Consider the following 6000-nt stretch of genomic DNA (forward strand, 5'->3'; position numbering starts at 1 on the left):
TAAATAGCTCGAAACCACTTATACATTGTCATTGGACAGAGGGCTGTAGGTTAAATTTTATTCTCTGATGATGAAATATTGGGAAAAGAGGAAAAATCTGTGCACCTTGGAGTTTCAGGAATAAATCAGTCCCACCTCGATGACCCTCCAGCTGCCACACTGGGATCAGCACTGCTCAGGGAACCCAAGACAGAAATCAACTAACCTCCCTCTGCAGAAGCTTTAAAGTCAAGACAGCTGAAAAACAGGAGATTAAAATGAGGAATTTAAAAAAGAATTTGGGGCGATTTCTCTCATGGCTGCCATTAAAGTACTGTAGCTCCTTGGGTTTGTGTTTCGTTCTGAGCTGGCTTCTGCAGGCGGTGGTGTGGGAAGGGCTGGGCTTGCGCTTGTGTGTGCAGCGGAACTACTGAGTGTTGCTGAGCTTTAATTTACCTGCAAGACGCTCTGCGTTGAGAACAGGGTTGGACAAGCCAAGGGCATCATGCACCCACTTCGCAGGGGGGCTGCCTGGCACAGAAGGTTCGGTCCTGACCCCCGGAACCGTGCCAAGGCGGGCCAGAGAGCTTCGTGCTCGTGGCTTTGCTTCAACTTCGACAGCCTGGCCCACTGTTTCCTAAAAGCCAAGATACTTGGTTGAATGGATGCTTTTCATTACAATAACTGGTATTCATAACTTTCTAAGTTCATCGGGCTCTTGTGGAACTCCTGAGCAGCCTGTCTCCTTCGCTTCCTGAGGTAGGATCAGGGTGTCACTCTCCTGTGGGCTCCACCCAAGGGCTCAGTGAGGGAAACTGAGGCAGGGGACTGGTCAGCCTTCTGAGACCAGCTTCTCTGAAATGCTCACGTCAACCCAGAAGTACCTACTGTCCTTCAGTGTCCACTGCAGGTCTTTTATGCTGGGTTTCCTGGGTATAACAGCAGCCCTTAGAATAAAAATTAAATGAGGAGTATATGACAGTACAGAAAAGAAAACAGCTACTACCAAAAAAAGGGAAAAAAGAGCAGGCATCGTCCCGGATGAAGAGAAACTGGAATTCTGCACGTGGTCAGTGGGAGCAGGGAACGGGGACCACTACGGAAAAAGTCATCCAGGCTGTGGCAGATGGCAGATTTCCTTCTTTCAAGGGTGGAAGGCGTCCCATTGCATCGCACACCACAGGGAAATGTGAGCCTAACCCGTGCTAGGTCCCCTCCTCTCACCTGTGGGAACAGCGCCTTGGCTTCAGGCTGCTGTACAGAGCAGAGGGCGTACAAACAGCAGAAAGGCATTTCTCATTGTTTGTGAGGCTGAGGAGGCCACGGTCAAAGTGCTGACAGAGCCAGTGTTTGGTGAGGATTTAGAGCGCAACACATAAATTTAGGAAACACTTTCATTCCATAACAGGTGGCTATTATCAAAAAAAGATACAATGTTTAAGGATTTAGAGAAACTGGACCCTTCTACATGGTTAGTGGGAGTATAAGTGGTACAGCCACTGTAGAAAACAGCTCAGAAGTTCTTCAAAAACGCAGAAACAGAGCTGCGTCACAGTTCCACAGTCCACTGCTGAGTACGTGCCCCAGAGGGTTGAAGTCCAGACAGCCTTACACTTCTGTGTGCAGGGAGAGAGCGCTCATGCAGCCCAAGACCCAGGTGAGCTACTGGACCATGGCACACAGACAGACATGTGGGGCCCTCACTCCACTGTCCCCGAGCTGGGTGGTGCCCGGCCAGGGCCCCTTCCAGCCTGACCCGGGGAAGCCTGCTGATCACCATTGCCAGCCCTCGGTAGGACCTGGCTGTCTCCTCCTCTTTCCTTCTTCTCTGCCAAGTCCCTAAGACGTCCTCTCAGCCCCAGGGTTCTGAAACTTCACAGCTATGGTCCTGGTTCACCTCCCTACCACGCCCTAGGCAGGCCTGCTAACATGGAACAAACGCCCCCATTCATTCTAGTATTTCTTAGGTCATTTTCTCCCTTCCACATCCTCTTTTCTGTCTTCTTGGAAGTCATTATTTCCTGGCCTGATCACTAGCTTTCTTATCTTTTCTCTCACATTCTCCAAACTTTTTTTTTGGGGGGGGTACCAGGGATTGAACTTGGGACCTTGTGTTTTCGAGGCAGGCGGTGGAACCACGGAGCTAAGTCCCCGGCCCCTTTCCAAACATTTTATTGTTCTATTTTTTAGATTTCTTCAACTTTTCCAAGCTTATGTGGCCACTTTATTTGGCTTTTTAATTTGCAAAAGCTCATCCTGGTCTCTGAATGGCGCTGTTGTTTAAGTAGAATCTAGTTCTTCCTTTAGAGTGTCTTTTTTGTATTTCTGAGGGTATTATTTGGGGGAGACTTCTTTTTAATGTTTCTGTTTCCTTCTGCTCCTTCCTTCGAGTCCTGTTGTTTTATTCTTATTGTTGTTTTAATTAACGTCATCTTAGACACATTCCTCACATGCCTGCTGATCACGGCCTCTCCATTCCTCAGTAAGAACAATGCATTCGAATACCACCCGGAAGCGACTTGATGTGAAAATTCTTTTTTTCCGGTGCATGTCACTGCTCCTGTAGACCCGGCCTTCTCTGTGAAGCATCACTAATGTCTCCCTGGCAAGTCTGTCCAGGGACAGAGCGTCCACTCTTGGACCAGAGGTGCTGACCCTGGCTATCCACATGCAGAGCCACTGAGGCAGCCACATCAGCCACCACATCTCAACCTCCTCCCTCAGCCTGGGGTCCTGAGCCACAGCCTCCGGCCCTCAGCGCCCGAAGGCTGAGTGGTAGGAGTCAAAGGCCAGCAGGAGCAAGGCTGTCCAGGCTGGGGAAGAGGATCTGGGCTCTGTGTTCAGACAGCGGCTCCAACCTGGGGTTCTCTCCCAGGTGCTCCCCTCACCTTTTCTTGGCCTCCTCCCCACATCCACTTAGTTTTCACTTTCTCTAAAGGACAGAGACCTCTACCACTGCCCAATTACTTTCCAGCTCCTAAATTTTGTTTTCTCCCTTCTTTTCTTCTGGATGTTTACGACACTTTACTCCTTTCCCCTCAGTTTAGTGACATTTGGTGGAACGGGATCACATTTAACCAGAACCTTCCAGATATTTATAAACTGGAGGCTCCCTCCTATCTGCTGCCACATCTCTCCTCCAAATCTGAAGCACATGAAAGCATAGAGTATTCTATTGCTCTTTATGCAACTATAGTGGAAACTTGGGTTTTCTGTTTGCTGGGGTAAAAATTTCACAGATCATGAACTATTTGCAACAGGAAAGAGACTAGGCTGAGAGACCCTACTTCCCCAAGCTAAAATCACTCTAACACCGCTTCTTGCGGCGCCTACACAAGTAGTAGGCCCCCGGGTCTCATGGCGCCCACCAGGCCCACAGCTGCACCTGCTCGGCAGTGGCCGCAGGTGAAGCCCATGCAGATGATTCTGGCCTGCCTGCTCCCCACCCGCCACCTGCTGCTCCCTGCCCTGCAGCTCTTTGTGCTCTTCCCTGGCCAGTGTCTCACCAAGGGAGCCTCCACACCGAGTGCAATGCCAGAGGCAGAGGTGCACACCTATGGTCCGAGCATTCTGGGAGGCTGAGGCAGGAGACTGGGTGTTCAAGTCCTGGCTGGGCAGCTTAGCAAGACCTTGTTTCCAATTTTAAAAAATGGATAAATAGGGCTAGTGGAGCAGCCCTGGGTTTGATCCCATTCCACAGGTAGAGAGGAGAGCCAGTTTTCCTAGATGGCATAAAAGGAACTCTGCACACACCCTTCCTTCCCTGGGTACTGATGACCCCTGACTGTCTCCCTAGGGGTCTTCGCCCAGTCCTGCCTCCAGACACCCAGGGCTGTGTGCGTCCTTGGAGGACCCGTGGAGCTGTCCTAGAGCTGCCCACTGACCTCCAAGGTGTCCATGTGCTGGGGCGCTGGCCACGCCCAAACCTCCAACCGACACCCACACAGAGGTGTGGATGCCTCTGTGTGAACAGAGCCCCCCTCTTTCCCCGAGGGATACTTATAGGGATAGGGATGGCGCGAGGAAAGCCGCAGGCCACAGGCACCCTGCCCACAGGTTTGGCGCAGCCTGGCCCTGCCCTGCCCTGCCGGCCTCTTGTTGCTGGTCAGCCTAGTCCCCCTGCTTTGCATTGTGTCTCTGACCCACTCCTGCCCTGCAGCGTCCCAGATCCAGTTCTGATGCCCTTGGTGGCCGCCCGGCCCAGGGACTCACTTGCTGGGCTCAGTGCCTTCCCACCTCCCACGCCCCTGTGACTGTGGCTGCCATTCCCAGCCACCGGTCCCTCTGCCCAGAGCCTGGCAGGCACAGACCTGCACAGTGAGTCAGGGAAGCCTGCTCCGCCCCGTCCTCCACAGCGTCCCAGAGGCACAGCTTCCTCCAGCCGCTCCATCGCCTTACGGTGCCTTACACCCATGCGCAGGGCTGCTCAGTGGCAACACCGCCAGCCAGCCTCTGCTGGGCCGGATGTCCGTCAGAGGGATATCAGCACAGTCTCTGCAGAGGCAGGAGGGCGCCCCATGGGCCTGGGTGTGAGAGAAATTCAAGCATGGCTGAGCCAGGTGCTCCTCACACACATCTCCTAGCAGGCTAGCGGATACTCAGAAGTTTGAGCATGCTCACTCTTGTGCGTTGAGACTGGCTTAGAGACAGCTGAAGGACATCCCGTTCCTCCTATCCGCTTCCTCCATCGCTCGCCCAAAAGATCAACCAATCATGTTATGTTACGTATCACTGTCCCGCCCCTTGCTCCTTGACTATATAAACAATTGCTCCGCCTATTAAAAAATGGAAGTGCTCCAGGAACCTCCCAGTGGTCTTCTTGGTAGTTCCACGCCTCACCCTCCTGATCTGAGCTTCAGAAGCAAAGTACAAACAGACAAACAACAACACCTGGGAAGCCTTGTCCAGGGTTGAAAAGGCGGGGAGACCTGCCACCTGGCCCCGGAGGGAGATGTTCTGTGGCCCTCGCTCCCGGGCTGATGGCGCAGGAGGACGGAGCCGCTGATGAGAACCGAGGCCGCGCATGGTGGCACGGAAGAGTGTGGGGTCAGAGCACTCCCCACTCCAGGCGAGGACCTGAGAACAGGGCGATGTTCACCTTCAGGACAGCAGAGCAACACAGGCTATGTCTGGGGGCCATGTCCCCCTCGCTGAGAGACCCACTACCCCAACAGTCAGCGCACAAGCCGATGGCTGCCTCTATGCCTCCACCACCAGCCCCGAGCAGCACTTTTGGAGGCAGCCAGACCTGCAGTCATCAACGGGGTTGTGACAGGTACAGAGACGCTCTTGTCATTCCAGCACTCTAGGAGGCTGAGGCAGGAGGAGCACAACTTTAAACCCAGCCTGGGTAACTTAGCAACTTAGGAAGATCCTATCTCAAAATTAAAAACTATAGAGGAGCAGGATGCTGGGAATGTAGCACAATGCAGAGCCCTGGGTTCAATCCCCAGGGCCACACACACACACAAACACACAGAAATACCTCATGTCGCCAGGGATTCTCACTGGGGTGGAGGCAGCATCCTGGGCCACCAGTTTTAAGTGTGACGCACAAGTACACTTTATAGAAAACGCTTCCAAAGACTCTTCTCCTCTGAGCCAACCCAGCTCGGGACAATGAGAAATAAGCCCCAAAACTCACCCTGCCCCAGACTCCACCTCCCTCTCCTGCTTCCCTTTTTCCCTCCGCCCTTCCTGCCACGTGACATAATGGACATTCCCCACGTGCTGTTTGTATCCCCTCTGTGTCCCCAGCACCAGGAACTGAGGTGTAACTATCAGCAACGCCACCTTGCACGCTGTCCTCACGGCCCTGAGATCTTTGTCCCAGGGCCACCTCGGCACTCGTCTCCTGGTCCCCGCTGGGGGAACACTGAGGGAAGAGCGACGTGAACAGCAGCACCGCCGAGGTGACAGGAAAGACAGGCACCAGGCAAAGGCAAGGACAGAAAAGCAAGCTTGTGAGTTGCGACACAGCGTGGGAGGGACTCTGACCTCTGACGCTGAGTCCCAATCCAG

The 6000-nt window shown here is 53.4% G+C and overlaps 1 long non-coding RNA gene across 2 annotated transcripts in view; it reads right to left on the minus strand.

The window, feature by feature from the left end:
* Window positions 1–5584, minus strand: part of LOC109118621 — a 67910-nt gene extending 62326 nt beyond the window's left edge. Inside the window, exon 1 of one of the 2 annotated variants that reach the window (XR_002025979.2) lies at window positions 5465–5584. This is a non-coding gene — a long non-coding RNA (uncharacterized LOC109118621). Of the gene's footprint in view, window positions 1–4289; window positions 4585–5464 lie in introns of those variants that run through there. The other variant, XR_002025978.2, reaches the window with a different exon arrangement.
* Between the last annotated feature and the right edge of the window lie 416 nt (window positions 5585–6000).

This window comes from Fukomys damarensis, unplaced genomic scaffold (assembly GCF_012274545.1).
Source record: "Fukomys damarensis isolate Sample0158 unplaced genomic scaffold, DMR_v1.0_HiC HiC_scaffold_11, whole genome shotgun sequence".
In the NCBI taxonomy this organism is placed as follows: Eukaryota; Metazoa; Chordata; class Mammalia; order Rodentia; family Bathyergidae; genus Fukomys; species Fukomys damarensis.